General features: G+C 46.6%; 1 protein-coding gene across 2 annotated transcripts in view; it reads left to right on the top strand.

The window, feature by feature from the left end:
* The window catches only part of CREM (cAMP responsive element modulator), a 791,294-nt gene that overhangs the window by 130,555 nt on the left and 635,439 nt on the right, over window positions 1–25,300 (top strand). For both annotated transcript variants that reach the window (XM_086941526.1, XM_086941525.1), the window contains exon 2: window positions 16,521–16,583. The gene's annotated coding sequence lies outside the window, so the exon portion shown is untranslated. The remainder of the gene's footprint in view (window positions 1–16,520; window positions 16,584–25,300) is intronic.

Genomic DNA, 25,300 nt, shown 5'->3' with positions numbered 1-25,300 from the left:
TGTAATCACCTTGCAATAATACTAAAGGTCTTTGACAAAAATACATTTTAGCAAAAAAAGAGAAAAGGTGCTAGTCTTGTTTGTTGCGCAATATGGCAGGCTAAAGCATAACTTCAATGAATGATTAGTTCAGGGCAGACAAACAGAGATGGAAATGTATATTGTAAGAGCAGCAAGAGAAGTTGCTGGTAAGTATCAGGAGCACTTTATAAATGCTGACACAATTCCACTATAATTAAAAAACATTCGTGACAAGAATTTTCAATTCTATTAAGGACACGGAGGCGAGGATTATGCTTTCTCGATTTCTTTACTACCAACAGCAGCCAATAGGAACATAGTAAAGAAAAAAGCAGACTACAAATCCCATGAGCACTTAGGCAACCATAGAGACTACATCCTATATAAACAACCATAGAGGACAACACTTCCTCTTTCTTTGTCCAGGAAATTGAAAACCGTCAAAAGTCATTGGAGAGATACCGCTGAACAGCTTGAGGGAAAAGAGCCAAAGGCAACTGCAAAAGGACCAACAGGAGACACGTAATCATCCAAGGGCGAAGAGGCCGTAGCAGGAAACACAGCATATCCAAAATCCAACCTGGTGGAAACGATGCAGGAGAGACCACGACGAAGAATCACTTCTGGTCTGAACCTGAAAGAAAATCAGAGCCGTAATACACAATCTCAAAACCCTGGAAGGTAGCATCATATAGGGTAGGGAAAAAACAATGCAAGAAACATTTCAGAGTCATAGCAAAGCAAAGATGCAAACATAAGCAATGCAGTAGAATACATTTGGGTGGGATAATCCTCGCCTCCGTGTCCTTAATAGAATTGAAAATTCTTGTCACGAATGTTTGCAAATTTTTAATTCTATGGCAGGACAGGAGGCTCAGATTATGCTTGTTCAAAGCTGGTCCACCACAACAGATGCAATATCCACAATGGGTTTGAAATAATATGTTTTAAACACAGTATCGGAAGACCAATCAGTGGTCTTCACAATGTCTTGCAAACTCACACCAACATGAAAAGCCTTAGAGGCCATGGCACCCCGCGCGGAATGAGCTCCAAAAATGGAGACATCAATTGCTGCTTCAGACATAAGCCAGCGCACCCAACGAGCCAGGGTAGCTGGCGCCACAGGCTGAAAAGGCTTTTGCAAAGCAATCAACAACTGTCCAGACAAATCTTGAGGAAAAGGAGCAGTACTCACCTCATAATCTTTTATGCACAGGACCACACATAACTGTGGGTTCTGAGGAAAAGCCGGATAAGTCACAGTAGACCGATTAGTCTTGGTGCGCGGGAAACCGTAAAAGTAACCCCTTCCGGGGAAAAGAACGGCCCGCGAGGTCTAACGCACGTACATCCGAAATGAGTATACAAGACACCAAACACAAGAGCATCGTCAACTTCGCTGAAAGTTGATTACGAGACAGAGAAGAATTGGGAGGCCAAGCCTCCAGAAAACATAAGACAATGGAGACATCCCAAAGAGCCACATACTTCGGACAAGGCGTCTTAGCCATCCGAATGCCACGAAGCAATTTAGAAATTAGATGATGTTCCCCAATAGGCTTCCCGTCAACAAAATCGTGGCCCGCAGAGACATCTGAGTGAAAAGAATTGACTGTCCTATAAGCAGAACCAGAAGAAGCGATGGAAGCAAGAAAATTAACAACTAAAGCAACATCCGCTGAAGCGGGATCCAAGTCTCGTTCAGAACACCAACCACACCATCGTCGCCAAGCTGATGCATAACGCTTGCACGTGTTTGGGGCCCAAGCCTCACCGATAAATCTCTCAGCGTCTCCAGATAAGCCAGGGATTTTCCAGCGTTCCCTGAAAGAAGCCACACAACCAGTCGGAGCTGGCCCGACAGAACCAGAGGATGTGGATGGAGCAGAGGATCCAACAACAGGTTCCACTTCTGTGGAAGCAGGAACGGAGTCGAACAACTCATCTCCAGAAGGTCCGGAAAACATGCTTGAGCCCTCCAAAGAGGAGCTATCAGAATGATCTCTGATTGGAAGTGCTTCGTTCTGGCCAAGCCTCGCGGAATCATTGCGAATAGGGGAAACGCATAGCAAAGATGAGGGGGCCAAGTCTGGAGAAAGGCATCCGTGGCAAGAGCCTCCAGATCCGGACGCCAGCTGTAAAACTTGGGCAACTGAGCATTGAGGCGAGAGGCGAAAAGATCGATCCAAGGCCGACCCCAGAGGCGAGACAGATTCCGAAATATACGGGGGTGAAGCCGCCAGTCGCTGAAATCCAGCAGATGGCGAGAGTTCCAGTCGGCCACTTGATTCTGGCGACCCGGGAGATACTCTGCAATAAGAGTGATCTTCCTTTGAAGGCAGAAGTGCCAGAAATCCTTCGCAATCTCCGCCAACAGTTTCGACCGCGTTCCCCCCAGTTTGTTCACACACCTCACCGCAGAGATGTTGTCCATGCGGAGCAGTATGCAACAGCTGGTGGCCTGAGGAGCAAGGCTGCGCATCGCAAAAGATCCCGCCAGAAGCTCCAGACAATTGATGTGAAGGGTTAGTTCGTCCTGTGACCAACGGCCGCCCGTCGTCACATCCCCGCATCGGGCTCCCCAGCCCCAAAGACTCGCATCCGACTCCAGCACCACATCCGGAGTCGAGCCAAACAGGGCTTTCCCGTTCCAAGCCTCCATGTGATGGAGCCACCACAGCATCTCCGACTTCGCGTCCTGTGACAGAGGAACAAGGTCGGAATAACGAAGACCCTTCTGCAAATGCCGGATCTTGAGACGTTGCAGGGCCTGATAATGTAAGGGACCTGGAAAGATCGCTTGAATGGATGAGGACAACAGTCTGACAATCCGAGCGATCGACCGTAAAGATACATTCGGTGTGGACAACAGTAACCTCAATTCCCTCTTGAAAGACCTGACTTTCTGGGAGGGTAAGAGCAGCTGGCAAGATATTGAGTCGACTAGGAAACCCAGGAACTCGATCGACTGAGTGGGATGTAAATGAGATTTTTGAGGATTCACTAGAAACCCGAGAGACTGCAACAGATCGATCGTCCATGTCAAATGGGAACGTAGTTGTAGTGGACACTGAGCCGTCAACAAAATGTCGTCCAGATACACGATCAGACGCACCCCGCGCGCTCGCAACGATTCCATGACCGGTCTCAGGAGCTTCGTGAAGCACCACAGAGCGGACGAGAGGCCGAACGGGAGGACCGTGTACTCGAACCACTCCCCTTACCAGTGGAACTGAAGAAAGCGGCGATGAGGCGGAAAGATGGGGACGGACAAGTAAGCGTTCTTCAAATCCAGGCGAACCATCCAGTCGCCCTTGCGAAGAAGATCCCTGAGAAGATGGATGCCCTCCATCTTGAAGTGGCGATAGACCACCCCGTTGTTGAACTCCTTGAGATTGAGCACAAGGCGAGAACTCCCCCTTTCTTCTCCACCAGAAACACATTGCTGACGAACCCCTGAGGATGCAGGGACATCCGCACAATGGCCCCTTTGAGCAGAAGAGATGCGATTTCCCTGGACATCACCTCCCGATCTCGTTGGGGAAAAAACAAGGGGAGGAGGGACGTGACTTTGAAGGGGAGGGTGATAAAATTCGGTGTGATACCCTTGAACTGTTTGTAATATCCATGCATCGTTTGAGATTGTGCGCCAATTTTGCAGAAAAAATTGCACCCTGCCCCCCAGAACAACACTGTCGTAGGGAATCAAGCTCACCTGTAGAGGAGAAATCCTGGCGACCTCCCTGGTTTCCACCATAGCCTCCTTTGTTGCCTTGACCACGAACTTTACTGGAGGGATAGAAAGTAGTTTCGGAACCTGAATAGGATGACTGTTGTTGTTGTTGTCCTCCTCCCTGGTGGGACTGCTGGCCACGCTGCTGGCCAGAACCTCGGCCGAACGAACGTCCCCTGGATCGTCCGGCCCTGCTAAAAACCGGGCGGATCGCCCTGCGTAATGAAGACTGCGCCTTGTCAAGGCCGCTAAAGGTAGCCACGAACTTAGTCAACTCCTTTAAGAACGGTTGACCAAACAGGAGACCCTGAGCCAGGGGACCCGATTCAGACGTAGCAAGTTAAGATAACCTGGGGTCCATTTTCAACAAGATGAAACGCCTACGCTCGGTGGATAGGGCACAGTTTGCGTTCCCCAGTTGACAGATAGCCCGTTGGGCCCAACCAATAAGCTCATCCGGGTCGATGCCAGATGCAGACCCTTGAGCCTGATAACCTAAATCCAAAATCTTCGTCAGGGGGCCAAGAAGATCTAGCAACTTATCCTGACACAGGCGCCAAAAGTGGTCAATTCCCTTTTTGGGATCCTTGGTGTATTTCTTGAGGTAGGTCAGAATAGTCGGATCCACCTCCGGGGTGTCTGCCAATTTATCCGCCAACTCCGGGCTAGGGCACTCGGAGCACAACCGAGAGCGCACCTCCTGATCGAAGGGCTCACTGATGTGTGCCTGGATATATTCAGCAACCTCTGGTGCAGGGAGCCAAGACTTGGAATTTGGGTGAACTATATCAGTTGGCTCAAAGGACAGGACCGGCGGATGTGAAGAAGCGTCAACAAAATATTATTTTCTAGATCTTTTAGCAGGGGGAGGACCAGAGGGACCTGAAGAAGAAGAAGAGGAGGAGGTGTCATCCGTGTCCGGGGGAGGTGGATGAGACTGTTTGGACACAGTGGAGGCAGACAAAGACTTGGCTAATTTCACAAAGTCAGACTTATGTGGGTTTTTTGGCGACTTAGAGGAGTGCTTGCCAGAAGAGGACGGTATCCAGCCTTGTTGCTGAGCATAGTCTGTCAAATGGCGTTTTAACGGTCCAATAGCGCGGACCAGCGCAGTATTGACCGAATGCTGGACCCCTTGGTCAATGGCGTCGACCAAATCGTATTCAAAAGACTCCTCCGGCTCCTCATCATAATAGTATTCCTCAGAATCGTCATAACCAGCCATGGTGCAAGAAATGACAGCACAGAAGAGAGGAAAATATATATAAAAAAAAAAAATATATATATATATATATATATATATATATATATATATATATATATATACACCCACTAAACAATAAAGCAAAGGTCAAGTGGTAAACACAAGCGACCCTGTCAGGGGGAGTGACAGCCCCAAGCAAGCCAAAAAGGCAGAGCAAGACTCAACCAAAAAACACTAAATTCAAGAGTGGAGGGACACGCTTGCAGTACAAATAAATTATATATTGTATATTGCCTCTATAAATTATACATCCTAAAACCTTATTTGAGATAAAGGGCGTCACGAGGGACTCTCCGGCAGGCAGTGGGCTGAGGCTCAGGAGAAAACGCCGCCTCTCAGCGTGTCTGGGCTCTGTGAGAACACGGAGCGTAAACAAAACCAACGCGCATGCGCGGAGGCTCGCCTGAAAATCCGGAAGAAGAGCAACGCGCGACACTAGCGCACGAGCTCCCGAGTCCCGGTCCCGCTCCCGAGTTCCGGTCCCGGTCTCGCTCCACACAAAAAAATATACGGGCACAAAAGCGCCTGATACTGCAAGAGAGGCGACCCGCGCTCTCTACGATAACAAACCAAGACGGACAAAAACGGAACCGAAACACGCCAAAGGCAAGGCAGCAAAACCACACGGGGAAGCGGCAGTATTGGCAAACAAGCAGCAGATAAGCGGCGTTCACAATGCAAGTAAGCACAAATACAATCTATGAACATGCAAGTAGTACAAGAAGCATAGAAAAAGACTTAACTGGCTGCGAAGCAACAAAGAAAGAGGAAGTGTTGTCCTCTATGGTTGTTTATATAGGATGTAGTCTCTATGGTTGCATAAGTGCTCATGGGATTTGTAGTCTACTTTTTTTTACTATGTTCCTATTGGCTGTTGTTGGTAGTAAAGAAATCGAGAAAGCATAATCTGAGCCTCCTGTCCTGCCATAGAATTGTGTGCACTATTAATTAGCATTATTTGTAATATCAGCCAAGAATCAATGGCAAAAGAAGCTTCCAGAACATGGCGCCAGTGAGACGGCCGCTTATGTCCTCACAACAAAGCCAGTAAGCAAAAAGCTTCTTAACACGGCATGCCGCCAGGCGCTATCTAAACACATGTTAAATGCTAGTTCGTCTTCCGGAGCTCGTTCACAATCCTGCCTGGAGCCTGGAGGCTAATTAAGCGCCGCACCACACCATGCCGCCAAACACCAGCTGCACACACTTTAGAAGCAAGCACGAGTAACGCTATTGTACAAAAATTATTAGTGTCTTTAGATTTTATTGCGCAACACAGTGCAGCTATGCATGGTGCTCGCTAACAAAATTTTACTAAAGCATGTGTATGTTTTTAATTAGTACACACTATCACTATGCAACCACAGAAAGTATTTATTTGTTGTACTATTGCTGCACGAGTTTGTAACAGTGATTTAATAGTTGTTGCAATATGACCTGATTATTTATTACACAGAATGAAACTTGTAAGATGCAGGGAAGTTACTGCTGCCCTAAATTTGCACGCACGAAAGTGCTTTATAAACATTATACAAATTAAATGTATAAACGCTAGCAAAGTTTGTGTATGTTTTTATATAGTGCACACTATTGCTATGCAATTACGGGAAGTGTTTATTTGTCGCAAGCTATTGACACACAAGCTTTTAACAGTGATTTATTAGTTAGTTTGTGCAATATGAGCTGAGTATTTCTGGCAGAAGGAGTTTTTGTAAGATGTAGAAAGGTTACAGATGCCCTTAATTTGTATGCGCAAACATTAGTTAGGCACGGCGGTAGTGGAGGTTGGTTGTTTGAAAGATCGTGTAGGAGTAAAATAGATATTGTACAAATCGAGGGTGCCCTTAATTTGGCTGCGCAACATAATGGTTAAGCACGGTGGTAATGAAAGTTAGTTGTGGGCAAAGGATGTATAGGAGCAAAATAGATAAAGGTTAGGCACGGTGGTAGTGGAGGTTGGTTATGGGGAAAAGATGTATAGGACAAAATAGATATTGTACAAGCAGCTGCATAGTTTCTTTATGGTTTTTGTACATAAAAAGTTCCCGTTTCGAATTACGGTACAGCTTGAAAAACAACTTAAGCACAGCTTTACCAACACCATAAGCAGCAACAGGTTACGCATAACTGTAATGAGTGATTTGTTCAGGACTAACAAACTGCAACCTAAAAATGTATATTGTACGAGCAGCAGCAGAGTTTGTTAAAAGTATTAGTAGCACTTTAGAAATGCTGATAAAATTCCACTAAAAGCTTGTGCACTATGAATGTCACCTAAGAATGAATGTCAAAAGTAGCCTCAAGGACATTGGCGCCAGTGAGACGGCTGCTCATGCCTTTACAACAAAGCCGGAAAACTAAAAGCTAATTATTTCGGCATGCGGCCAGGCGCCCCACATGTAGCTGAATGCTAGCGCGTCTTCCGGAGCGCGTTCACACTGTTGCCTCAACCCTAATTAAGGCGCACCAGCTGTACACACTTTAGAAGCAAGCACGTCTTCACAAGCACGTCCACAGACCACAATCGCAAAAGCCCTGCACATGCCCCGGTCTGTACCACTTTGCAGGCAAGTCGCTGACAACAGACCTCGCTGGCGACAGCTCTTTCGCACTGCATCGCCAGGCGAGACCCAAAACGGTGTCAGGAATGTTTATAAATAACCATAGTGTTACAAGTTTGTGCGCTTTTCACCACATTTCTAAAGACTGACGACTCCCTGTGCCTAATCCTATTTTGGAACCACTAACATGCTGATTAGGCTAGGGGAAAATTCACCATCCTAGTAAACCTGTGTGTGATCGTAGCAAGAAATGTTTTAAATCCTGTTTATGTAATTAAGTATTTATACTCCTATACTGTTGACGTTGACTTTCTGGCCCATACTTACTACAGCAGGCCTGCCAGTTTTAGAAACCACATTAGTCGAGTCACAGTTCCCATGTGACCTTATACTACAGAGACACAGCCATCACGATCCACCCATCAGGCATCTCCATGCAAACCAGGCAGTCTTAGCAATCAGAACTAAAATCCATTATGTTAATGGAACCTGTGTATCAGTTTGACTTAAATGCACAGGCATGAACCCATCAACAATAAACCGCATCTGTTTTGAGATGATGATTATGAAAACTTAAACTATGACATCTAATAACATCACTTATTAGGTTCATAAAATACTATAAAGTAGTTTATTCATTTACTGGTTGTATTGAAAAATATCTTATTTGATAGTTATTAACCACATTGTTACTTTTAAGAAGGATTTCCTACCTACATGCTATTGCTAAAATGCACTTGTAACTCTTAAATATCACTGAATAGATTATTTAAATCTATCAAGTCAGGCAATTCAGCCTAATTATATCCTCTCTCAGTCGGCCGAAGAAAATTCTCGGTCTCAGTGATGTGTAGCCTATGCTCTTTCTAAGAAATTGATAATCACTGCAGGTTTTGATAACTTTTAGAAGACTAACTCAATATAAGATGCAATTATGTTTTTCAGAGTCTCAAAGTCTCGATCTTCAGATAGCAGTGATAAAGACGTCGTCTGTGGATGACTGAAAACTAATCCATGATTGCATTTAATATTTATGGAGTCCATTGACAAGTATTATTAGCTTTGGGATTGTTTAATTGAACCAAAATTGCTTTCAAGAATCCTTTCTACCGGATTGCTAGTCGTTTAGACTGCATTCTTTCTTTGCACTACATGCAGTAACAATAATAAGATGTGAAGAGAAAGCTAATCAGGCAGATGACTTGTATTGTAGATTCCCACATATCCTGCCAACGTTCTAGTTTAATTACCTTCATAGACTCTGATGTCCTTTGGAATAAAATGGAAACAGTGTTACTACTGTTATCTTTGTGATAACATAAGGTTATTTTCAAGTGTCCCTTCCCTTTTCCTTCCCCCTCCTTCCTTTTCCTTCCCTTATAATTTCTTATGTGATATACAGAAGTGATGTGCGCTTTACCTATATAGCTGCCACCCGGACGCAAAGACGTAAGTTAATTCCTTTTTTCGTACTAGATAGAGGTGATCCAGTTAGAGCTACTCTATGTCGTTGCTTTACTGGCTCTTTCTCGACTTTTGTCAACACTGTTTTCAGAGATTTTATCTTGTGGTGTGACAGGATGTCCCCTAAGAAACCAGCTGGTTTCAAACTATGTGGTGCCTGTCACGGCAGATGTCTGTGACAGACCCACACTGGCTGTGTTTTTTGGTGCTCGAAGAGGGGCCACGTCTCTAAGACCTGCGAGGACTGCCACGCTGTGCACTCGAATGCGCTGAGGAAGAGATTCATTAAGCTTCTCACCGACTGACGTAGGATGACCCAGGGATGTTTAAGATCCCGGTCGTGTGGAAGGTCCTTGGATTGCTTACAGAGTCGCACACGCCAAGTGTCCTCACACTAGAAGTCATCTGGTAAGTCCCACAAACACAAGAAGTCAAAAATGTTGAAGAGGTCTTCAACTTCGCCGCACCTGTTGAATTTTTCTGTTGAGGTGCATGAGCATCTGCTGCCCGGGCCCTGTGCTTCGGTGGTGGTTGAGTCAATATCAGCTACGTGCTTTCCTCACTTTCCTGAAGCGACCCCCGCCCAGCTTACTGAGACCACTCTCCTCCTATTTGGGTAGCCTGCCCCCCTCTGTGGCACCCTTGGGCCCGCGGGCTCAGGAGGGGCCCCCACTGGATCTTCGCTAGTGGGTTCGCCCATGCCGAAAGACGGGCCCTGTGGATTCCATGTTGGATCTGGAGCGGAGGCACTGGTGAGACACAGGCCTTCCTCGGTGTCCACGTCAGTGCTGAACCCTTTGGCTCCGTTGAATGCACACGGCAGTGCCATTCCCATCTTCATTTATGACTCAGATTCAAAGCCAGATGGGAATTACTCAACATCAGTTTCCGTGCCATCCAGGACCATGCACTCCGGATCCAAGCCTGTGACTTTTGGATTTTGACTGGGTTGGAGAGGTAGACAAAGGGGAGGGATACCAGCATCCTCTAGATGAGAATGAGGAGAACTGGTAGGAGGAACTGACAGAGGCCAGTGGTTTAGTCACTTCACCTGACACTAGGTTTGTCTCTCATACTGTGGCTGAGAACTGAGAACGGATCCTTTTTCGCTATGGTGGTGCGTAGGGCAGCTCAGGTCTTGAACCTTCTCCTACCCTCAGTGGCAGTCAAGATGAATGTCTTGATTGAGGTGCTTTAGCTAGCAGTAGCCCCTTCTGAACTTTTGCACCCCTTTAATGAAGCCCCTACCGGCATCCTTCTCAAAGCCTGGTCCAAGCCCTACACAGGGGCTCCTGTGCACAGGACAAATTGTCCACCGTCATTGCCCTCCTTTGGGAGACACCAGTTTTCTTACCCAGCACCTCACCCTGGACAGCTTCACCTCTAGGACCAACCCTGGCACATTCCCTATGACTGCACCGCAAAGGAAATCTAAGAAGCTGGATACCTTTGACAAGAGAATGTTCTCTTCCGCCAGCCTTGCTCTTAGGTCGGTGAACACTGCATGCGTTTTACTCCGATTTTCTCATCTGATCTGGGATTTGGTTGTGCAAATGCTGCCAGTGGTCTCATAGGAGGCCCAGCCATGCTCTCTCATGCAATTGCTGATGGGAGAGACGCAGCATATTTCACCATACAATGTGAACTGTACTCTAACAACTCAGGTAGAGTGATGGAATCTTTAGTGGCCTTGTGGTGCCACACCTGTATGAGAATCATTGGCTTTTCAGGGGATGTCAAAGCCTTCCTTATGGATGGCTCTTGTCTTTTTGGAGAGTCAGTAGCGCTGGAATGCATTGTGGACAGTATAGCTATGGCTAGGTCCTTGGGCTTGGCCATGGCCCCTCCTCACCCCCAGTACACCTTCTGCCCCTTTCATGTCCACGGAAGGGGTGCCCAACAGTGTCCCTACCCTCCCAGCAACCACAGGCAACAGGCAACATCCTTCTCAGCCTTTTTGTGGCCGAGGACACAGGCCCCAGAGACCACCTGGGACAGGTAGCCAGAGGTAGGCCAGTTCGCCACCCCACCGTCAGTAGCCGCAGCCTCCAAATCCCTTTAGTTTGCTCTCCGACCATTTTGGGTATCCAGTGGGGGGAAGGATATGTCATTGCTTGCAACACTCATGAAGGTAACATTGTACTGTTGGATTTTGCAAATGATCCAAAGGGGCTACTCCCTATCCGTCCTTTTCATCAGAGCCGTTCTGGACACAGTGCTGTTTTGGGCCTATCCTTATGAGCAGCAGTTTCAGGCTATGGTACTGATGTTTCCGCCTCTATCCTGGATTTCAATGAGATTGACTCTGAGGTTGTTGGGCCTCATGACCTCCTGCATCCTGCTTGTAACTCATACTCACTGGCATACACAGGCTCTGCAGTGGAACCAGAAATTCCAGAGGGTGCAGCATCAGGGGACTTTCTCCAACATGATCCAGATGGCAAAGGGAAATGCAAAATATCTGCAGTGGTGCCTGACGAATCGCGATTGCGTCCGTGGCAGACCCTCTCCCTTCCTCAACCAGAGCTGACTGTGGTGACAAATGCGTCACTTCTGAGGTGCAACAGTAGTCTGGGAGAGGTAGAGATCGGAGAACTCGGGTCTCGGAAGCAGTCCGGATTCCACCTCAACCTGTTGGAGCTTCAGGCGATTCGCTTGGCATTGAAAGCCTTACTTCCAAAGGAAAGTTGGTGCTGCTGTTCAAGGACAACCCCACCGCCATGTGGTACTACAACTAACAGGCAGGGTGGGGTTACGTACTCTTTGTCAAGAGGCTCTGTGTCTCTGGACATGGCTGGAATGCCAGGGCATTTTACTTTTGGTTCAACACATGGCGTGGTCTCTGAACGTCAATACGGACAAACTCAGCAGAAGATCTTAGCAAATCACAAATGGCATCTCTGCCCGGAGGTGTTGCAAGGCCTCAGCAGGTTGAACATTAGTTTCCAAGTTGACTCTTGCTTGGAGACGATTTTAATCTGGAGTGGAGCTCCAGCCTCCTGTACGCCTTTCCGCCTATACTACTCCTGCCCAGAGTTCTCTAGAATATCAGGAACGGTCGGGCCCAACTTTTTCTTGTGGCTCCAGATTGGGCACTTAGAGTCTGGTATCCCAAGCTGTTGAACATGACCATCGCCCCCCCCCCCCCCCCCCCCCCCAATGAGGCTGCCTATTTAAGAGTGTTTCTGTCACAGCTACAGGGAGGGTTCAGCACCCGAACCTATGCATCCTCTACCTTCATGCGTGGAGATTGAGTGACAACAGTAGACAACTTTCAACCTTCCTTCCGAAATCTGTGATGTTATTCCGCCAGCCAGGCATCCCTCCACCAAGTCTGTATATGCCTGCCGTCGGGATATGTTTGTGACTTGGTGTGATTCTCACAACATCGACCCTCTTCATGCACCTTTCTCTAAGGTTCTTCTATTTGCTCAGTCATTGGCCCAGCAGGGTTCTGCTCCAGGTACAGTTAAAGGTTATCTGTCATCCATTTAGGCATGTTGGCAGTTGCTGAACCAATCTTCTTTATTCAAGTCACCTGTTGTGGCTAGGATTTTCAAAAGCATGCAGCACCCCCTCGCCCCCGGCCATTCATCAGTGGTATCTAAATCTTTTTTTTTTTATCCCGCCAACCTCTACATGTCCACCCCAGATTCTCTGTATTTCCGCCAGGGTGCCCACATTCTCTTCCATTTTTTAGCCACCCCCCCCTACTTTAGTACACAGTTCCTTTGGCCCTTTGGCACCAGTCAAGGTCCCGCTTCCATTCCTCCAGTTGTGGGGGTGTCGCGCCCCCCGTTCCCTAGCAATATTGCGTTTCGCAATTCCCGCAGCCAGGACCAACCATATTTTCATGTACCTAGACCAATCAGTGTCGCCTTTAATCATCAGCAAGAGCCGCCATGGCTCCATCGAGACCGTCCCCCCACCACCCTAGACATGGTATCAGTGACCCTCTTCCAGCAGTGAATGATCTCTGGGCATTCCCACAGAATGTGGAAGAAAGGGCCCTCTTGCTGATTTCCCCTAACACAACGCTGACTGAATCCTGCCCCATGTGTAAAGGTGCGTGCGGGCATAGTAAGTACGGTGTAGGATCTTTAGCTGCACTAGTCTAAATCGAGAGCGGATTGCGATCTCTCTAGGGCTCTGCAGTGCATCCTGCCAATCCTCATCGTCTATGCTTCCTAGGTCTTTGACCCTAGCTTCTCTGAGATTGATTAGGGGGTCAGGTACGTTGTTTATTAGTTTGCGGTAGAACGTGGAGATCGGCTTCTCTGTGATGGGGTCGAACAACAACCTATCCTCCAGCGGGGAGTATTCTGTAATAGGCGTATCAATAGGTATATGTGTTCGTAAGGCAATCAAGAGTCAAATATGATGGTATCTCTGTGACTGGTGAAGGTTGTATTCCCTTTGGAGATACTCGAGTGAGCGGGAGAATCCCCTTTCCAGACATCTCCTAAGTAATGGATCCCTATCAGTTTCCACCCCTTGAAGCCAGTTAAAGCAGCCACTTCCTGCAATTGGTCACCCAACCACAACGGGGTTCTACCGGTCAGTTTCCCCGCCCACCCTAGGAGTTTATTTACCTCTCTCCAACACTGCAGAACCACTTTGGTGTCTTCAGGCCACCCGGGATGTGACCTCTGGGGATATAGGAGAGGTTCACAGTTTCCTCCAGGCATCCTATCTACCCTGTAGGCTGGTTCACTACTGTCCACATATACCCAATCATTTATCAACTGAAGCTGCGAGGCCCAGTAATATAACTTGACATCCGGAATCGGTAGACCTCCATCGTACACCAGCTTTTGCAGCTTGTGTAGTGCAATTCTCTGGGACCCTCCCTCCCACAATAAGGTTCTTACCACCTGTGCTATTCGTTAGTGGGATCTAAATCTTGTTCTCACCTTCTTGATCTGTGCACCCTTGAGCCTCTGCACAATTGCCTCCCTAGGCTATTGACCATCAAAAATGCCTTTCTAGTGGGGGCTAGCCCCCAGAACTGGACATCTGCTCACAACTGTGGTATGTACGGGGTCAGCTTGGGAAAAATTAAAGAAGCAGCCGAACAAGCCATTACTCTACTCTCCATTGCTACCCTTGCCGTACCACCCACATATCCCAGTTACGCACGAAGCAGCCTGTAGATCCATGTTACACAGTAGGGGGTTACAGAATGGGGCAATCTTTATCAGGATGGCGAGTTTAAAGATCGCACACAGTTCTTCAGCGACAAGCCATACACTCCACTTGAGGCGTTTCTGTATATTAGCATCAGACAGGATGTCAAAACAGCTTCACCTATGTTCCCAAAGGCACCCCCTATATTCAAGACACTGCATATACTACTACAATATCCGAGTCCTATCCATACAGTGTCTCACTTGTATAATGGGGCGGCACAATTAGAACGTCAAACAGAAACAAGGGGGACATGGGAGGGGTGGGACTCTGAATTGGACGCCCTGCTAACGGATAAACAGTGTATATATTGCTGTAATCAAACAGAGGCCGTTTCAGCTAGCAGCCATCTTAGAATGATACACTATAAATATGTGCAAAGGGTTTACCACACCCCAGTTAAGCTGTTCAAATATTAGTTGCGACAAGATGACAGATGCGCACACTGTTGTGAAGGGGTGGGTTTCTTTCATACAGTTTGGGAATATAGGTCCATACATGAGTTCTGTCTGAACAACATATAGTCACAGACTCCATAATCGCTCTGCTAAGTTACACAGAGGAGATAGATGCACTGCATAGGAAGCTCATATCATTCGGTCTATTGTTAGCAAAAAGACTAGTGGCATGTAGATGGGGAAGAGGGCAAGCCCCCAAATTCAAGGAATGGTTCCATGATGTGACCCACTGCAGAGATCAACTATGCTGAGGTGCTGCCACTCACTTCGATACCCCGAGATATCAGGGAGTCGCTGCGGCGTTACTTGTTAGAACAGGACATTGCTGCTGCAAACACTGACACAAATTAGAACACCATGAACAATAAACAGTCATGGGACAACAGGGCACAGAAATGAAAACACTGGGAGAGCTCGGCAGAGTCATGTAGGAGGGAGCACAGACCTACACAGGAAGATTAATAAGTGCTGACGGTCTCTGGAACGATAAGATAGTACAATGTAACGTTAACTGAATGTTGTACACTGTAAAATTGATAAATAAATTTTTTTAATGCCTTTCTAGTGGTTAAAACATCGTACAGTAGGGTCCGCGAATTCCAGGCACTCTTGGCGCACCCTCCCTACCTGGACAAGCTGGTGCTCCGAACATGTGCACCCTTTACTCTGAAAATTGTAACTCCCATCCATGTAGGCCAGAACATCACTCTGACTACTTTCTTTGCTCCTCCTCCCCCCTCCAAAGAAGGACTCCACCATCTGAACCCAAAAAGAGAGTTGTGATTCTACTTCGATCGCACAAAAGAATTCCTGGTGGACTTTCAACTCTTTGTGGGGTTCATAGGAGCTAAGAAAAGGAAGGCTGTGCAGAAACGGTCCATCTCAAGATGGATAGTGTTCTGCATCAAGATCTGCTGCACATTGGCCAAGAAGCTACCCCCTGAAGAATTGCGTTCTCATTCCACCAGAGCTAAGGCTGAGATCACCTTGTTAGCCCACGGAGTACCTATTCTGGACATTTGCCAGGCAACAACATCAGCTTCTTTGCATATGTTTACCACACTCTCTCTCTGGACAGTCAAGTCCATTGTGACGGGCATTTAGACTGTTCAGTGTTGTAGGACGTTTTGGTTTAAATTGGCTTTACAGACCCAACTCCGGGGAGGCATTGCTTGGGTATCTATTCTAAGGTAAGGAATCTCCGGCTAGAAATCTTTATCAGATGAGCAAGTTACTTATCTTCGGTAACTCCTTATCTGGTAGAGACTCTATCCAGTTGCAGATTCTTTACCAACCCATCCTCCCTGTTTTGTAAGTTGATTGCAGTGCAGGGAACACCCTTCTCAGGACCTTGGTATTTCATACCAGTGGTCAGTTCTCATTGTGATTCTGTGCTCCTGGTGTGGAAAGTTGCAAAAGTAACTGACATTAGCATGCGGGGTGGTACCTATAGAGTTATCGCAGACGTCAGTTCCAGCGTGGATGATGCTGAAATAGAGCTGAAAAATGCCACATACCAGCGCTTATGTGTGCTGCCTAAAAACGTCCGTATCTAGTCTGACGCCTGAGGAATATTGCAGCTAGATAGAGTCTCTACCATACAAGGCGTTACCGAAGGTAAGTAACTTGTTCTTTGATGTTGTAAAAACCTGGATTAGTAACACCGTTGATCAAAGCGTAGCATACTTTCTTGTTCTATTGAGAATATTAAATACAAACTGATATTTCATTGGCCCTCTTCACAGACTAGTTTCAATCTGTTTTGGAGACATTTTTGCCTATAGTTTTCAACCAAATTGACTGACCAATCTTTCCGTTTTTGCACTCAGGGCCAGAAACATCAAGCATAAAAGAAAAGGAGCTGGATTAGGATGTTGCCACCATGAACGAAGGTCACCTTTTGCCTTATTTTCTGATGAGAAATGCCTAATTGTTTTGGTGGCTATATTTATTGACCATTTATTGCACTCTTAACCCGTTAAGCGCTGCGAACGTTCGGCGGACGTCGCGTGCACTACCTCGCTAGTGCTGCGCACGTCCGCTGAACGTCCCGATTCCGCCTGCGCAATGGAACGTCCGCACCGGGGTGGAATTTGCGGCGCGCTTAACGGGTTAATTGAGTTAATTGAAAGGTTACTTTGTAAAAGATATCTTTCCGTTCTGTTTTTGAATTGCGTTTTATTCTCGCAACAGTTATGCAACCCTACAGGCTCTTGAGAGGGCAATCAAAATATCAATCAAAGACAACCAACAAACCACGTTTAATAAACCACATAAATCATTCTTTTCTTGGCAATATGCTTTAAAGGCGTGAGTAGAATGCAACTTTTTGCTTTTTTTGCAAGTATACTTTTTTGATCCTGATTACTTTCCAAGCACTATTTGAATAGTAATATTTTGCTTATTTCTAGAGCAGTTTATAACCAGCTCAATGTCTTAAGATGCAGTCGAGCATTTCTCGCAAGGTTTCTTTTGACTCATAGTGATATATTCCAGTGTGTTTATTTTCCTTGGGTTTTAAACTTGTATGTTGTGAACACTTGTCTGACTTTTCCAGTGGTTTTGGAAGCTATTAGCTTTAATATAACTGTTCCTAGGGCGGAGCTTGCCTGGTTAAAAAATGGCCACTTCCTAAGCGAGCTCCTTCGGCATGCGAATCTATCCTGAAACATCCTGCGCCATAGCAAATCGCAGCGCCTTCTGTCACCCGTTCTGGTGTGCCTGAGTGGATCCAGCACGACTGAGGGGTAGAAATCTATACCGTAGCACCGTAGACTGTGCAACATCGGAGGCCGTAACTGGGCAGGCTGGGGAGAGGCAGCGCCGGCTGGTGAATCAGGGAGCATGCTCCTCGCAGAGGAGGAGGAGGCGACAGCTGCTAGTGGGTGGTGTGCTCCCCCAGATCATCGCTCGCGGGTGCGATCCCGTGACCCAATGGATGGAACCTCCACAGACCCCGTGGAAGCCGGCATTGGAGTTGGGCGTGCCGGACCGCGACATCGTGGGCCCTTTGCCCTGAGCTGGGGAATGCAGGTGGCCCGCTGTGGAACTCTGTGCTGGGCTGGCGGTTTTGACTGTCGCTGTCTACGCTTTAGGAGCCCTTGTGACCGAGGTGGTGGGGTGGCGCCCCTCCCCATCCTGGCCTGTCTGCCGCAGGGCCTGGATCGCCTTCATCGCTGAAGAGCCGGCGCATTGTTTATAACTGCGGGGAGGGCTTGAAGGCCTGATAGCGGCCCGTGATGCCTGCTGCTCTGCCCTGCGCACACATTGCTCTGCACTAACGACCAGGCGGGTTGCTCTGCACCTGCCAGAACCATCGCTGGTCTCCTGGAATGAGACCACTGTTAACCTCTCAAAAACAATTGAAGGAGCTCCGGGCCTACCTTTCGATTGCGTAGCTGCAGTGGACCTGCAACCAAAACCGTGCCGACTTCACCACAGATCATCATCATTTGACCTGGCTCTGGGATTGATATTATACGAGCTGGATTGGGTGTGGGAACATTGCAGACAGATCCTATCTGGGTTCCTGCGTGGGCACTCATAATTAACACTTTGAGCCTCCCATCGGGCCACTTAGTGGAGGCACTGCTGACTGGTCTGTTGTGTCTCTGAGGGCCATTGGAAGCGGGTATCTACTTCTCTCACACACCCTCCCTGTACCATGCGAATAGAGCAATGGGGAAAACGGATAAAATGTGGTCAAGGCTACACTTTGAGCAGCACAAGTGGCAGCGGCCGGGAAGTGAGAACCAGGCGACAATGGGTGCGGGCCGGAGTTCCAGGAACCCAGGAATCCGGGATCGGAGGGGGATCTGCACCAGATCCTCTCTGCAATACAGGTCACTCTGACGGCCATTGATGGGAAACTGGACGCTCTTGCATATCGCGTGGATAGACTGTCGGAGAGAATGGACAAACACGCAGAGCGTCTAGACACTGTGGAGCGCAGGGTGTCCGATTCGGAAGACACAAAGGGAACCGCTGCAGAGACCTAAAAGAAGATGGAGGGAGTTTTGGAATCGCTCCACACAAAGGCCGAGGGCCTGGAGGCACCCTCCAGATGCAGCAACCTCAGAATGGCTGCAATTGCCGAGTCCACAAATACACGCAATAAGGAGCGATTCATAGAAAAGCTATTCGCTGACATATTAGGGCGGAATGCCTTTTCAGACATATTTGTAGTAGAGCGGGTTCACCAATCGCTTGTGCCCCAGCCGCTGCCTGGGGCAATGTCTCGCCCCATTATAGTGAGGATCCTGAACTACAGAAATCATGGTGTGGCATTGCGCCACTTCAGGGAATTACGGATCCTCAGATATGAGGGCGAGGAAATCTCCATCTACCCAGGTCCAAGAGGCACAAAAGAATTTTCTACCAGTAAAGAGGAAGCTCCAAGAAATGAATATCGCCTATACCCTATTCGCCTCAAGATAACAAAAGGAGGCGCGCTAAAGGTCTTCAGAGATCCAAAAAGTCTACAACAATTCATACAGCAGCAAGAGATGACAGGCAATAGACGGAAATCTCCCAGGGGGGGACGCTGGCGAACAGGTACCTCCCTCCGGCCTAGATGACCCGAACTAACACTACTTTGTTCAGCATGGTCCCATAATATACTGTGACTCTGCGTACAATCCATAGACTGTCCACATATTGCTGGGCGGGACAGTGAGCTGTCTGCTGGTAACTGATATTTCTGCCCAGTGCCTCCCTTGTCGGGTTGGGCCAGGAATATTCCTAGAGATCTTATTGCAAAAGAGAAGCGTGTTATGGTTTTCATATGGATGCTATGTTATGGGCACACTGATTATCACTTCTGGGCGGCCCCCTTCTGTATGTGTCACACTGTGGGGGTATCCGGCATGCCATTTCTGCCCCCATGTGTGCACCACATGTGTGCACCACACTCTTTCTATAAAGTTGAGTTGTTTGTAGGGGGTGAGGGGTGGGTTTTTCTGGAGGAGCTTGTCTAGGTAAAGGTAATGTCTCCGACACAAGTGGGGTGTTGGAGTGGGAGGGGGGTGGGTACATGTTTGGGTCAAAACTTGTTTTCAATGACATCAATAGAACTGACACAACAGTTACACTGCTTGATATTGCATATTTCATCCTGTGCTACTTTCTAAGATGCTATACCAGGATACACTATGGTGCCGGCATTAAGACCTTTGACCCTATCTACATGGAACATTAGAGGACTGAACAACCTGTGTTAGACTAGACAGGTTGTGCCCTATTTGGACCGCCACAGTGTGCAAGTAGCGTTCCTCCAGGAAACACACCTCACTCAACACACAGAACTAAACGTGGGTGCTAGATGGCCATCCATACGCATAGCCTTCTCCTACTCTACATATGCCAGCGGGGCTCTTTTACTGGTTAACAAAAGGGACCCCTTTTACAGTATTACACACGACTGTTGACACAGAAAGCTGTTATGTTGTTGTGCAGGGGAAATTTAGTGGTACCATCCTGACATTAGTTAATGTTTATGGACCGAACACTGATGTCCCTGCATTTTATGCACAGATCAGGCAGAGACTTAAATACCTGCATTGACCCAGCAATGGGCAGCTTAACCCATACTTACTGGTATGACAAACTAGCAGCCAAGGTACTCGGGGATAGTATGGCAGAGCAAGATTTGATTGATCTTTGGAGACTGCGTCACCCAGGCAGACGAGAGGGCACTTATTCCTCATCCACACATAACGCATGGTCTAGGATAGATTATTGGTTAGCTATCCGTGAGGTAAGTACCTGGACGGATACAATAGAACACATATAGAATACTTATGCCCACTCGCACACTCTGACAATTCACAAGGTGCCTTCCGACAGCAGTAATTATGGACCAGGTCTTCAGGGATGAAATAAGACATGCCATTGTTGAATACTTTGAGTATCATGCAGGTAACAGTGGTGAATATACAAACACTGTGGGAGGCCTTTAAGGTAACAGTGCTTGTAGTTTGTATCAGCAAATAAACAAGTGTTTTACATTGCATCCACCTGCCGCTCACTATGCTTGAAAACACTTATCCAAGCATTAGAGAGGGAACATGAACAAACACTAGATGCCACACTACTAGCCACGGTTAGAGAGAAGAGGTATTAATATACTATTATTCACAATTATAATCCACATGCCTTACTGCTTCTGTCGATAAGATCGCAGACTATTTAAAAGACATTGCCCTGACCTGGCTGTCTGATGGGCATAGGGAATGCTTTATGCAGCTTGTCACTGAGGATGACGTCTGGGCACGATCTGCTCCCTGCCAAACGGCAAGCCCATCAGAACAGATGGCTGGCTGGGCGAATTTTACAAGGAGTTCAGCGACTTGTTAGTCTCACATCTGCTTGCAATGTTTGCGGAAGCCTTTGAGCAAGGTGTTCTTTCCCCAACTCTCCAGGAGGCTTTGTTAGTAACATTACTCAAACCAGATAAGAATCCAGATCATCTTACTGACCTTTCTCACTTATCAACACCAACGCTAAAATCTTCTAAAAAATATTAGCCACCAGACTACAACCCCTGATGCAATACTAAGTTTTACCTGATCAATCCCGACACATAACCTGCGCACGATATTAGCTCTGTTTCATCAGCTGGACCCTGATTGCCTGCAGCGGCTGCATTATTAGATGCTGCCAAAGCATTCAGCTCTGCGTAGTGGGGAATTCATGTTTTCTGTCCTGCGTAAAATGGGGTTCCAACACACCTTGCTTCGCTGAATCCATCTATTATATACTGAACCGGCTGCCAGAATTCGCATATATGGTAACACAGCGGACCCATTACGCATTTAGAGAGGTACACCGCAGGGCAACCCCTTATAACTGTGTTTTCGATTGCTGCCTATAAGCATCTCCTATATGCAGACAATATGGTCCTTTATGTTTGCAACCGGGCAGATAATCTAACACCACTGATAAGGGAGTTTATTTGTATAGAACGATACTCCGGTTTGAGTATAAACTGGGCTAAATCAGTAGTTATCCCACTAATGCCCTGCACTCAACAATTCTCTGTGGAATTTCTTCTGCTCTGGTGAAGAGACCCGGTTAAATACCTAGGGATCAGGGTGCACCGTGAACCAGAACTGGTGGTTCGCGAGAACTATGGGAGAGCACTGTCCAAACTGGAAGATCAGGTGTCCTGTTTGGTCCGGTTGTCAATGTCTCTGGCAGACTGCATAGTGCCTCCGAAAATTATATTACTGCCACGCTTCTTGCATCTATTCCTCAACATATCTATCACCCTGACCCAGCACTTCATACTGAAATTGCGATCTTATTTGAGTACGCTTACGTGGGCGGGCCGACAGCCAAGAGTCGGCTGGAGGGAGCTCACACGTCCGTATGCACAAGGAGGCTTTGGGGCCCGGATCTCCATCTCTTTTACCTCTATGCTCAAGTGCATTTTGCCCATTACTGGCTACACCCACTCAACCATCTTCCTCACATCGATATATAGTCAGACAAAGCACATCCAATCCCACTGTCTGCCCTTATACCACAGAAGAGATCAGGCACCCCCTCTCTGCGATAAACATGACCCAGAGTACCACTATAGCATAGCGCAAAATAGGGCAACATGCTGACAAAGTGCCACTCTACTCTCCTGCCCTCCCACTGTCACACCAGGCACATATATCTGTGACACAAGATCAGACAGCACAGGAGATTCTGGTCACATTCTGGCTTCACACCAATGGCAACATATTCCGAGTGGGATCATTTGTTAACTCCTCAGCCATCCTTCCTGACACCTCTCTCACCCCACTACTGCTCTTTACATACTTGTGTCTGTTACTAGCAATCAAAAACCTTCATCCATCCTTCCCTCAGAAACCCCCAACACTTCATTCACTATAGATGCTGCTTACCGCACCCTCGCGTATACATCTCATAACTAAACTAAAATACAGCTCAACATGAGCAGTATAGAAATTCTGAACAGGCGACTGAGAACATTTACGAAGATGCTCACACCAAACTGTTTTTTACATAATTCATTTTAAATTCCCACAACAAATATACTATACGCCGACACAACTACATAAATATGGATTGCGGGGAGGTGCCAAATATATACGCCGTGGAGGCCTCCAGGCTGACATTTTGCACAGTATGTAGAATAGGACCTTTCAGTAAACACACGGACACATAATTCGAGTGATTTGCACAACATCTCATTGGACATCAGTAAGTTTGGTTACTGAATAATAATGATGCTTTGCCACACTGGCCTCGGGTTGCTTGGCAACATTCATTTCCTCGATACCGAATTACTCGTGTTCTCTTGAACCAGAGGCATTAATATGCACATGGGACGCGATATAATTAAGGAGAAAGATACGCTGCTTAAACTTAAAGTCTTAAGTCCAAGAAGCACTGCGTTATTCTCACAATGACCTAAAGAATGTTACTGCCGCATTGCTTAGCAACACCACACGCCGTGATGTCATCCCGCATCAGCGTAGGGTTGCCTGGCAACCAGAACGTCCACGAGACGAAATGCGGAATTGAAATACAACGCGGTATTTCGCTCGCGTTCAATGACTGAAGCCGCATAGCTGAGCGGACGCGCATTGGGAATCCGATCCGAGATAGTTAACTCCTTCGTGATGGTGAGTGGAAACGATACCATTCAGGCTTGTCGTGTTCCCATTAGAATAATAATCATCTAAACCCACGAGGTATTTGGCACTGATTGTCCCCTCATTTAACTTTTAGATCGCATAAATCACCAGATTATGCACGGATAGCCACATAAGAGGAAACGAGGCATCAGTGCTCAATCTAAACGGAGACATCACTAGAGCCTTATATTAATGGTGAGTGAAAAGCTGATGAGGTTGTCAGGAATAAATTATAGAACTCCAATATAAACTAAACACAATATATTGATGATACATATGAACTGTTTAATTACAGAATATTGGAAAACATTACAAAGGGATCCTGATATTTTAAAACATTCGCCAGTGAATAGGAATACACATGGAATAATGCCAAAGGTTATTTTCAAAAAGGTGAGTGTTCCACCTCAGGAGGATTGAAATAGAGCTCCTCTTGATTCCAAATTGGTATAAATTTTGACAACTATGTTTGGTCACAGATATTCATCAAATATAAAAGAAGACCCCCTGACCGAATAGAACATCAGGATGTATGACTCTTGAAGATCTGGTAAAAACAAAATTTTTCATCCCCATTACCAGTTTGCTGATAAATGTAAATTTAGTGCAAAAATCCAAACCTGATGGTTTTTAATGTAATTTTTAATTGAACCAACAGGCGCAATTATCCTTACCTGCCCCCGTCCTGAAGAAGACCCGCTAGAGACCCACAAATAAGGTGTCCAAGGGTCGAAACGTCGACAGACTCTCACAAAGGACCAGCTAACCATGTCCAACATACCACATCTATTCAATATAGTTTGTTGGTTTTGAGTGTCAGCAAAATAAGAATCGGCCTTTCTAACTCTTTCTCTTCCCTCTAATATTTCCTCACGCACGTGTATATAGATCACTTGTTACCATGTCACTGTGTCACATTTATTTCACATTATGTCACTTTGCTCACTAAATTGAATTGTTGCGCCGTATTTTGTAAATTTTAATGCATATTCAAAGGTGTCAGTTGATAAGAACAAACAAAACAATGAATGAAAAATAATTCAATAATTAAAATATCGTACTGACCCTTTTCAGTGTTTGGTTTTGCACTTCTATGGCCTAACAGAGGCAGCATAATAAGTAGGAATGTTATGCTTATATTTCAGTTAAAGATAAATACATGATTTAAAGTAATTGTGTTCATACCCGACGGAGCCATTGTTGAAACTACTGACATTTTGCATGTAGCATGGGCATATCCTCTGGTTATGGCCGTACTGGGGGGAAGTGACAAACACTCTGGGAACTATGCTATCAGAACTGATCCCCCAGTAGCCCCACAGATTTGTCTACTGGGTCTGGTGAAATTCCAGAGACCGTCCAAGCGCAGATTACTAGGTGTAACCCTTTTACTGGCCAAAAGATGTATTGCCATGAGATGGGGTAGCAGACAAACTCCGAACAACAAAATGTTGGATATCTGACATGGTATACTGCAAGGAACAATAAGAAGCATATGCAGAGTAGCTACCTGCTGCCTCACGACGGAAAGACATTTGGGGTTCATTGGTTCAATTCCTACCGTCACAGTCCAACACACCAACAAAAGATGGGGAGGGTCGGGAGTTAGCAGCATGATAAACTACAGGATGGGACTCGGATGTAGATGTTACAACACCTTGACAAAAGCTGTAGAAGAAAGTGAACTATTAAATTTGTGCCAAAATGCTTAATATTGATCTGATTTGCATGATTGTACTCTATACCAAATGAATGTCCTTGATGTAGCATACTTTGCACTTATTGATTCTCACCTCTATTGAGGACCAGCGCGTGGCCTGGTGTATAGGTGGTGTTTTCCAGTTTGCTCATGTTAACCTTTAAGTGTTAGAGTTTCTGATGGATACATCTGCCAGTGGATTCCTCACCTTGTGAATATCCCCTGCGCCATCAGCATTCGGAAAGTTTTCGCAGCTCTC

This window comes from Lissotriton vulgaris, chromosome 10, assembly GCF_964263255.1.
Source record: "Lissotriton vulgaris chromosome 10, aLisVul1.2, whole genome shotgun sequence".
Taxonomy (NCBI): domain Eukaryota; kingdom Metazoa; phylum Chordata; class Amphibia; order Caudata; family Salamandridae; genus Lissotriton; species Lissotriton vulgaris.
The sequence above is the reverse complement of the archived record's forward strand: the minus strand, read 5'-3'. Positions and strand labels throughout refer to the sequence as shown.